General features: G+C 51.5%; 1 long non-coding RNA gene across 1 annotated transcript; it reads left to right on the top strand.

Moving 5' to 3' along the window:
• The first annotated feature begins 8614 nt into the window (after nucleotides 1-8614).
• Nucleotides 8615-10941, top strand: LOC135408237 (uncharacterized). The gene is made up of 3 exons (XR_010427402.1): nucleotides 8615-9323; nucleotides 9448-9752; nucleotides 10298-10941. It is a non-coding gene; the product is annotated as an uncharacterized LOC135408237 (long non-coding RNA).

Here is a 10941-nt window from a genome sequence, read left to right as displayed (position 1 = left end):
GAGTTTTAATTTTGCTCAAGGGAACATTCGAATATAAAAATTCTTTCTGCAACATTTTAGCAGATTATAACACCTCCCCAAACCCGATCCAAATGAGGATTCCTCGCAGGGAAAAGGTGCCAGCACAGAAAGCCCTGGCTGCCCACCTTATACCAAAAGTGGGCCATTAGCTGAACTTGACAGACACACGGCAAAGCTTTTCTTTCCATTATTGAACTGCACCCCGTCTATTGATGAAGTGCTCCACTTAAACTCTCAGTCCTATTCCAGAAAAACCATTAGCCGCACACCTACCTCATAGGCCACCAAAGACAGCTGGGAAGGAGAGTAGTTCTTCTCTTTTACTCCCTCTGCCTGGACGACCTGCTGCTCCAAGTGCCCTGCCTTACTAACATAGCACACTCCTCTTTGCCTGCTCCAATTTCTATCACCCAGAAACCACCTGGACTCCACCCCCCGGTCAGCTGATTATGCCTCTCAAGGCAGCCGGGCTGAGCTGAGAGCAGTTTCTCCCTGCAGTTTAAATCCCCCACAAACGCCCTCAGCTGCTTTCAATGATGAGATGATTAGAGCTTGCAGTGCAGCTCCGTTCACCTGCGCTGAACTGAAAGGAGCTCCTCCATGAAGTAAAAATCTCCGAGGAAGAACCTCAACTCGTCTCCTGGTTACCTCACAAGGTCCTTAGGTGCAGATGAGCTGATGTGGCTTGCTCGAATACCAGGAAACAGACCACTTACTCCCCACAGAGTGCCCAGGCTGCGCCACACACTGCACCTGAAAGCCAAAGCTCACAGGCTTTCTGTCCTGGGGCACAGGGCCGCTGTCCCAATGTTTCTTGCAAATCCCACCTTCCTGCCTTTGCCAAGTTAGGCAATATCAGCCTTTCCTTGGCTATGAGAAGTTTCCTTTATTTTTAAAAAAGCAGAATAATTCCAAGTCCCGTCTGCTAAGCAGAAGCAGGTGGGTGACAGAAGGCAGTGGGGTGTAAGCCCTGCTGGTACCCCAGCTTTTCCCTTTGCCTCTTCCTGACCTGGTTGCTGTTTGTCCTGCCAGGCCAGGGATCCTGAATCCCTCCAAGGGTCCTGGAATTGATGAACTAGAGGTGTAACGGAGGCTGGGCTTTATCCCAATTAAAGAGGAGTTGCTGAACCAGCCCAGCATACGGAACCTCTGCCCTCATAGAGCAACTGGGAACAACTAAGGGGTTTTACAGAAATGCCAGTAGGATAAAGGGTTTGGATGAGCTTTCCCAGCAGCCAGTGCCCTGCTGTGTCTGCCCACAGATCCGTTTTCTGTCTGTATTTCCTGCAACCGACTCCAAGCAGAATGGGATGGTGTCTTAAAAGCTGGTGGGGTGGGAAAGGGGAAGATCTGTGTTAATTTACAATTCCACAAGATTATCCTTTCAGTCTGTTTTACTTTTGGAGTGTGAAGGACAAGGGGAAGTGGGGTGCAGTGGGGAACCAGTGGAATCCAGCAGGCAACTAAAACTAAGCTGGACAATGCTTTTCTCTTTTTCCTTCTTTTCTTTTCCCCGTTCCTACAGAAACTATGTGAAGGATAATTTTAATGTGTGGGAGATGGTAATTTTAATGTGTGAGAGAGCAGTGGGAATGTTCTAAGAGCTTTTACATGTTTCTTTCACAGTCTGACTGCCCCTACTCAGAAAAAGTCCCAAGGATTAAAATACCAATGGACATCACGGAGCAGGAACCTTTCCTAAGTGATAGCAAACCTGCCGACAGTGAGTAGAACTAACCTCTCGCATGCCTGCTTGACTCTGACTTGCACTACAGATATATATCTATATATTTAGAGTTATTTTTTTTTATTTTTTAATCTTTCCTTTTACTTGAGAAGTACTTTTTCTTGTTCTATTTTTTTTCCTCTCTTTTTTAATTTCCAGGCCTCTGCTTTATGACAGATTTTGCTTTTGTGAGCTTTTTGTTTTGTTTTGGGTTTTTTTCCTTTGCTGGTTACAAAATCAATGTTGTTCCTTCTGGTGCCTCCATCTTAAGTGCTTTTCTCCCCTCCCCCTTGGTGTTAACCTGCTGATGGTGGGATTTATTTTTTTCCTCTGAGTCTGGTGTTCTGGATTTGCAGCTCTGTCCTGTCACTGTTTGTTTCCTTAGGTGCCAAGCAGTTGCAAAAAAAATCAGCACTTAACAGAGTAATTAATTTTTTGTGTCATTAAGCTGCCCAGGCAGGGATCAGTTGGTCATTAACTTATTTCCCTTCTTAGATGATTTGCTTTTGTGCTCTTCTCTTGGTTTTAATTTCTCATGTTAATATCCATAAATGCTGATTGTAATCTTTATTTTCAGTCATTCCCACTTTACATTTTCCTCTTTTAAGTGAGGAATCACAGCTGACCTTGGCTTTTTTGCCTTTGGGCTGACTTTTTAATATACTAAGGGTGTCATGTACTGTTTTGTTGTGAGTTGGGAGGGGAGAAATACAAATCAGAGCGAAAAATTAGTGCTGCTGCCAGACTGGTAATTCCTGGGAGTAGGACCTAAACCCCTAGGTGATAAATCCTTAAATTCTCCTTAGGGTTTAAGAGCTGGGACCCAAGTCCCTTTCCTTTTGGTGGCATAGAGAGGCCTTGGGCAACACGGAGCATTGCTCTGTGGGTTTTAGATACAGAAGTATCTAAAAGTTCTACCTCTTATTTCTAGATGCCAGGCTTTCTGTAAAAGATGTATTGTACCATATATAATGTGATTTTTACAAAACACCAAACCCATCACACCACAATCTCCAGGACGTGGCACAGGGCTGGATCGGTTCCATTAACACCTTCTGCTCCGAAGCATCTGGCTGTTTTAGGGTTATGTTGGTTTTATGGGTTTTATTTTTTATGAGTAATCTTTGCTGTGAAGGAGACGGGATGTGATCCGCATCCTCCTGCATCCCACACCATCATCTGTGGAATTTACCCGAAATCTTGGCTACTCAGCTTCTCGGCCCCAGACCCGGCAATGCAGCAGGACCAAGCAGGCCAGGCACGGGCATCCCAGGATTTTGGGGTGGAACTAAATGAGCAATCACCTCAGGGGAGGATTTTCTCTCTGTGGCGTGTTTATACTGCTGTGTGCATCTAAACAAGCCTTTGGGAAACTGAGTTTCACCAGGACATGAGGGAACACACTAAAAGCTTCGTCCAAAAATTAAAAGAAGAAGAAAGAATCCCCGAGCTGTCCAGGTGAATTCCCTGATGGAGACAACCCCACTGCAGAGGAAGGGCACGTGCTGCCGCTTGGTCCCTGTGAAACCAAAGTTCCTGTTGGTGAAGTCGAGAGGATTTTCTGATGGTGCTGAGACCTTAAATGCCAAGTTTGAGCATCTGTTCCCACGAAGGAGCCGTCACCTCCGTACATCCCCCGCTCACTCTCGAGGGGTCTTTGCTTCCGTTTACATGAAAGCTGTGTTGTGTGTCACAGGAACGCAGCTGAAACCTGCTCTGAAAAGGCTGGAGAGACATGGGAAAAGGCCTGAAGAGGAGCAGCTCAATCCAAATTGGGTATTTCGTAGGAAAAGCCTGGGTGGGCGCTTCAGGGAATAGGTGTGGAGGCTGACCCAAAGCCCTCTGAGATCAGAGTCGGCCGTCAACAACGACCTTCCCCTCACAAATCCAAGGTCCCAGCTCCCGGTGGGACCCCGACGGCCACCAGCCACAGCCAGCTTTGTCCCAGCTCCGGGAACACGGTGGCCACCAGCCTCTGGCCTGCTGATACACCTTTGTATTTGTATTTGTATTTTGAATCAACAGCACTTTCAGCTACTTTTATTATTGTTTTTAATTCTCCTAAGTCTGTATTTGCTTTGGAGGAGAGAATGAAAACTTGGGATGAAATGAAGTGGATCAGGATGGTGGAACAAAAAGGAAAAAAGCGGAGAACGTTTCAAATATTATTAAAGTGATTTTTTTTCCAGTAATATAAACCATGAAATTCCTTATAACATTATAGTATTTTACAGTTTTCTGAAGCTTTCTATTGTGACTTTTATGGAATCAAAAGATGAAGATGATGATATATTTTAGCATTTATATTTTTCAAAATGAAATGTATACTGAAAATAAAGTAGCTTTATGCATTTATGGGAGAGTTCATGTCCATTTTTGCTCCTTATGTGTCGAGTCTTGTCTGACTGAATTGAGATCTGAGGATCACTGTGGTGGTATGGGGGAGTGGCTGGCAATTTGGAAGCAGGCGTCATTGGTTCGCCTGGATTGCCAAGGAGCAGCACGGAGATGAGCCCACTGGTGCCAGGGGTGTCACCTCCTTCAGGAAGCAGGCGGTGGGTGCAGGGGAGATGCAGCAGGTGGAGACCATGGAGAGGAAGGTCCTGGTGGAGCCCAGGAGCACAGGCAGAGGCGCCTGGCTGTAGCTGCTGCCGTACTCGTACAGATACCTGCGGCAGGGGCGGGACGAGAAGACCCGGCACCCCGGGATCGGGAGCAGGAGCTGCGGGATTTAGGGGCGTTGGGGCTGCCCGGGGCTGGGAGCCCTCTCCGGCTACCGGGAACGGCGAGTCCGCACTGCAGGACTTGACCGACAGGGCCGAGGACTGCGGGAGGGACAAGTGGTTATGGCCACCCACGACACACTCTCTCATCCCAGCCGTGCTTTGGGGTCCATCCCCCGCTTTTGGGTCGCGCCCCGGGGCTGCAGTCCCGGCCGTGCCCACCGGGGTCACCGCTCTCCCGTGCCAAGGCACAGCCCCGGCTCCCCCGGCCCGAGCGGGACCGTGTCCCGTTCCCTGGGGGGGTCCCAGCCCCAATCCCACTTCGGTCCTCCCGCCGCGGGGCCCCCACTCCGCCTGCCGGGCGAGAGGCGGCACCGGCCAGGACCCGCAGCGGGCACGGGCGGGACCCGGCAACGAGCCCCGGGAACAAACCCCCGAGCACGGACCCCCGGCAACGAGCCCCTGGACTTAAGAGGAAGGGGTTTGAAATCCTCAAAAGCTCAGTGATGACAGAACAGTGACACTGCCTTTATCAGCTCATCTCTAAATTCAACATGGCACAAGAAGCTGTGCAGAAATACCCATCTCAACAAAGATCTCCCAGAGCAGTTCGAATCCAAGGGTGCTTCACTTCAGCTGTGCACAAGCACCACTCCTGCTCACCTCCGTGCTGTGTTTGACAGAGTCTGACAGAACATTCCTTTGGGGAACCTGCTGGTTCCTGCTCACGAGGAGGCTGATACACCAGACTTACTGCCTGAGGTACAAAACACACTCCAGAGTAATCACCCCAACAACTGTATCAGATAGAAACACATCCTTAGAAATAACAATTGCAATGCCAAGGTTTCATGTTCTAAACTCTCTGTCTCTCCCTCCAGAGTTCTCCTGGGAATGTAGGGATGGTGTTTAAGAGCAGCATAAGGAGAACTGACAGTCACTGTTCCACACTTTCCAGGATAGCAACACTGCCAAACTGAGCTTGTAACATAGACCCTCTCAGGATAATTTGTATATCTCATTAAATGCTAATTCTTCATGAGAAGTATCAGGACAGAGAGGCTGATTTAACACCTAGAGGGATTCGTGGGCTACAATGAGGACACTGACCACAAGCCTGGTGCTCCTGAAAAGAGCAGGTATTGACCTGACAAGTGCCTCAGATCGATCTGTGACAAGAAGTGGGAGGTGGAGTTGGTACCAGAGTCGCTGTCCCTTCACACACAGTTAGTCATTGGGCTGCAGAAAAGAAGGGGGTTCCTGCCTGCTGCTCTGCCCTGTCACTGCCCCGTTCCCTGGGAAAGTGCAGCTCTTGTCACTGCAGTGTAAAGGTGGGGAAAAGGCAGCGAGAGAAAGGCAGCCCAGCTTGGGGGGTGACCCTCCCTTCCTTCAGCTGCTGGGAAACGTGGCCGGGGGTCCCTCAGAGGCACTCCAGCTGAGGAGCTGCACCACTGCCAGAGGGACTTGGCAGTGACGGGGCAAGGGCAGCTCCTAAAATGCCCAGCTGCAGGAATGAGCCGCCCAGGCCTCCGCACCAAGCCCTGTGCAGGGCACTTGGGCTGCTGGGGAATGGCCCAGCAGGGAGGTTCTGCTCCTGCCAGCCCAGCTGTTGCTGCCAACCGCATAGGAGGGGAGGTATTTTGTCAGGACAGTCGCTCATGGAACGGGTTGCCTGGGGAGGTTGTTGTATCCCCATCCGTGGAATGTTTCAAAACATGACTGGATCCCTCCCTGAGCAGCCCGGTCCGATCCCATTGGTGACTGTGGCCTGAGCAGGAGGTCACACTTAGAGACCTTGAACTGTCTCTTCTGACCCAGATTCCTCTACAGTCCTACAGCAGTTCTGGCTTCTTACAGTCCATGAGACCTGTTGGTTCCACAGTCTGCAGAGAAACTCCTTTGCCCAGCAGGCAGTCCTGGAATGCCCAGCCATCCATGGCAGAGATTCCCAGAGCTGCCACGTGCCCCAGCTGTCCCTGAGCCCCAGCTTTGGCCTCGGCACTGAAACGCTGCCAGGACCTGTCCCTGCTGTGCAGGTCCGTGGGGCTGCAGGACACGGTGTCACACAGCACACACTGCCACTGGGTCCTGCCAGCTCCTCCAGCCTGTGCTTCCTGATTGCCGGGCATTTTAGGGGCCACCTGTCTCCAGGGATGGGCAGGGAAACAGAGATTTCCTGTGACTGGGAGCAAGATTTCCTGTGACAGGGCCTTGCCAAGGCAAGCAAATCGCCTGGGCTTCAGGTGCCCGTGTGCAATTCCATCTCCAGGCTCTCCCCCAGCAGCAGGTTCCTGTCCCCAGTTCCCGATCTCCCTCAGCTGAGCGGGCGGGGCGGGGCCGCAGGGCCAGGCGGGCTGGGATTGGGCGGCGGCGCTCGAGCGCTGATTGGGCAGCGCTGCCGGCCCGCGGTATAAAGGGCCGGCGGGGCGGGTGCGGTCGGTTGTGTGTGAGGGCTGAGGGTGCGGCCTCGCTGCTGCCCGGGCTGCGGAGGGGAGAGCGCCTTGGCCGCTGGGTTATGGACCGGGGGAGCCGGGGGGCGTTTAGGGGCGCCTTGTGCTGGGCAGCTGGGGCCGGGTAAGCCCCTTACCTGCCGGGTGACCCCGGGGGAGCCGCGGCAGGGCTGCGGGGCTGTTGCTCTCTGGGTGTCTCAGGCTTTGCCTCGGAATCCCAAAGGCTTTCCCCGTGCAGGGTTATGAGGCAAAGACTGCCTTAACTTGATTTCTTGGTGCTGCATTAATGCTTTTTGCTCGTTGTGTGTCAGTTTCCAGCCTGGCTCGTGGTTTCCCCTGGTGCCGGGGAGTGGAGGCGAGTTGTGCTTCCTGCTGGGAGAGAGAAGGGCCTTGGGAAGCTGCTCCATGAGCCACAGCTGTGCCGAGCCCGGGAGTCTGTCCAGGTGAGAGCAGGGCTTATACTGCCAGTGAGGAGCTGGGTTTGCTGTTGAAACATGCCCATGCCTTTAAATGCAAGGACAGGCAGAAGCTGGGAGGGACCCTGAGCACATTTGAAAAGCCCTTGACTGTGGGAGAAGTGTCCAGGAGAAATTATTCCTTTTTGTTGCAGGGAGGCAGTTTGTGAGGACAGGGGGGTTGCTGTGCTCTCTAGCAAAAATACTCCCCTTGGGATGTCCATGCTGAGGAAATGTTGGCCCCGTGTGGGCTGGAGCAAAGGTGTGTGGGTGCCTGTGTGTGACACCCGTGGGTGTGCAGGAAGGGGGTTCTGGTGCCATTGGAGCTGCCAGGGAGCCAAAAAGGGCACAGTGGTCTGAAAAAGGTGAAAGCTCTGTTGGCCTCTGTTGACACCTGCACCAAAGGAGATGCAAATTTTCCCCCTCTTGGTTGCAGGCTTCACAAAGCTCCCAGGAAAGGAAGTTTTAGATTCCAACTCCCCTTTATGCTGAAGGTTTCCTTGCTCTCTCAGCAGGATGTCGAGTGCCACCGTGTCCCTGAGGTTCCCCTTTCTGCTGTTGGGAGAGCGTGAGGTGGATGGAGAGGATCCCCAGCCATCTGCAGGCAAAAGGGACTCGTACAACTGCGATTTTCCTACAGTCCTCGTGAGAGGGACTTTGAGGGTACCATGGGTAATGTGCCAGCTCTCCTGGTGGAGGTTTTGTCTTGTGCTACATTTGAACACAAAGAGTTAAAACTAAAGTCAGGGGTGTTCTGGGGTATGTTACACTTGTGCAAAGCTCCTTCCCTCTGTTTATTTTCTGTTCTGGAAAGCATATTCTTGGGTTCCTGGACACTTCCTATTAAATGCTTCCCTGAAAATAATTTTGTACTGAAAGGAGAACGGAGCTGTCTGTTAAAAGTCAGATGTCCCTGAAAAACCTTGATGTTTTTTAACTCAGTAAGCTCTTAAAATATCTCAAAGTGTGTAGGAATGCCTGGCTTCTAAAACTCACCAGCTGAGTCTTAGAGGTTTCTTTGAAGAGCTGAGTTCAGGCAGCAGAATTGGCCCCCCAGGAGGGACTCTATGCCTGCTCTCCCGTGGCTCCAAGGGATCTCTGGCCCTTCACGCCGGCACCGAGATTTTCTCGGGAAGGGCCTCAGATCCCCGGACCAGTCTGGGACACAGGCAAGATCCCCCTGCATTTTAGGACCAAATTGGCCCCCTGGAGGGACAGTGCTGTTGGTACCCCCGGGTTGGGGCACCCCGAGGACTCCAGCGCGCACCGAAAGGATTATTCGGGGAGATCCTCAGGGTGCCCGGCCCTGGGGAGCTCAAAGCAAGGTCCCTGCAATGGATTCAGGCATTCCTGAGAGTATCCCAGGGGTCCCTGTCCCTGCTAGACATGGAGCTCTCTAATGGACTGTAATTGGGTTCTAAAAGTGGTGCTCCAAGTGCCAAAGCAGTGTGGGATTGGGATTAAGAAATGAGCAGTGATGGTGCAATTGGCTGTTTTGTCTTGAATGTAATGGTAAGAGCTGCAGGAGTGCCAGGTGTGTGTTCCAGTCCCCAGCATTTGGTTTGCACATGTCCTGGTCAGACACAGGTCCAACTTCCTCAGTCCTTAACCCAACAGAGAGGGAATGAAGGACTGGCAGTGTTAAGGTGACTGGTGTGACAGGGGTTAAACTGGGAAAACATTGGGGAATTCCTGAGTTTGTCTCTTTGCCCAACTCACCCAAACCTGTGCTAGGAAGAGACTTCCTGAAAAACTTGAGGCAGAAATGAAATGGAAAACTGGGGATAATGAAACTGTAATTGCTGAAACTAAATGTGTCCAAGCAGCAGCTCTTGTTGTGCAGGGAATAACTCCTGTCAGCAGCAAGGTCCTGACTGAAGTGGCAGCTGCAGTTGTTCCTGTGGTGTGGGCCAGTGGAATTGCAGGAGAGTGGAAGAGGGCAGAACCTGTGGGTATTACCCCTAATGTGGGATCTCTCCTGGTAAGGCAGAGCCAGTATCCTTTAAAATGAGAATGTCAGACTGGATTGGTTGCAGTAACAGTTAAATTGGCTCATCCTGGTTTGCTTGTAGGACGTGAATGCAAGAACCTGCCAAGGAACCAATGGCCAAGGTGTCTGATTAGTGCAGGACCTGAGAGAACCCCCTTGAATGACAACCTCGAGCAGTTTCCCGTATTGGATTAAAAAGATGGCCTTTGCTGCATCTCCTTGAGCAAGGAAAGCCAAGAAACCTTTGCTTTGGAAGGAGAAAATCTGGAAAGCAGGAAGGAAGAAAAGCAGCCCCCTGACTCCTCCCTGAGCCCCAGACAGCCCATGAACTGCCTTCTGGGAATGGTAGGACAGGCTGGACTCTGGATTGCTCCCTCTGGATGTGTGGTAAGACTGTTCTGCCAACTTCTCAAACAGCCTGTAAGCATTTGCTGCCTTGGCTAGATGGTGCAAGGGCAGCCTTTAAGCATCTGAAGCATTCCCTGAGGAGCGCTCTGGGTCTGCCAGATGTCTCAGAACTGTTGGAATCATCTTTGGTGGGGAGGGCAAACAAAGGCCAAGGTGTGCAGTGACCCCCCTGAGAAGGGACTTGGAGTTAATGGCATCCCTGCAAGTGAACTTTGTGGGCTGTTCCCCCTGTAGGGCAGGTGATAGTCCCAGCTACAGTGATGGGAAAAATAGTTAAAAGGGAGTCCCAAAAGCTGGAAATCCTCCAGGAGGCTCTTGGCAAACAGAGTTTTCTGAGTTCCCCCTGAAAGAAGGACAGTGATAGCTTTTGAGTTCTGGTAGATCCTTTGAATAGATAGCCTTGAGTGTGTCCTTGTTGCACCAGTAGGCCTTGTCAAACTCCCCATCTTCCAGGAGATACACATATTAAAGTTAAAAATAATCCTTTTCCTTATCCTTTGTTGTCTTGAGGCTCTCCCCTGCAGGAACTCCAGGAACTCCTGGTGCCGCCTGGGCCGATGGATTGGACGCCCCAGCCCCTCCGTTCCTGCCCAGCCCCTGGGTCCGTGTCCAGTGGTGGCACTGCCAGCCCTGCAGGTGAAGTGGGAAGGGCCTTTCCAGGTCTTGTGGGTCACATTGATAGCAGCTGAAGTTGCAGAAAAAGGACCTGGGGTCTGTTGTTCTTTAGTTCAGAAAGCTCCTTTTGGTTGGTGAGCAGGACAAAGTGGATCCTTCAGAGTTCCCATCCGTGTTTGTGTCTCAGCCTGTGTTAGGATTCAGGGCTGTAGCTGTTGTTGTCACTGAGGAGTCAAACTCTGCTTTAAATCATGAGACACTGGCCTGATGGCCCAGTGTCAGGAAAAAAGGGGGAATGCTCTCTGAGTGTTGAGATGTAACAAGAGCTGATCCTTTTTGCAGTTGGATGTAGCCTGGAAAGTGCACAGAACTGAGCTAAGGGATTGAAAGGGACCAACCAAGGGAGGTGAAGAAAGAAGGAAGAAGGGAAGTGAGGCAGCAGCCAAGCAGTAGCAAGTTGCTGTGTAAGCAGGTGAGTTGTGTTGAGGTTCCTAAGGCAGGCACTGAGGACTTTGAGGGCTCCAGACAGAGCAGACCTGGGAAGGCCCTCGGT

The sequence above is a fragment of the Pseudopipra pipra genome, unplaced genomic scaffold (assembly GCF_036250125.1).
Source record: "Pseudopipra pipra isolate bDixPip1 unplaced genomic scaffold, bDixPip1.hap1 HAP1_SCAFFOLD_255, whole genome shotgun sequence".
NCBI classification, from domain to species: Eukaryota; Metazoa; Chordata; class Aves; order Passeriformes; family Pipridae; genus Pseudopipra; species Pseudopipra pipra.
The sequence above is the reverse complement of the archived record's forward strand: the minus strand, read 5'-3'. Positions and strand labels throughout refer to the sequence as shown.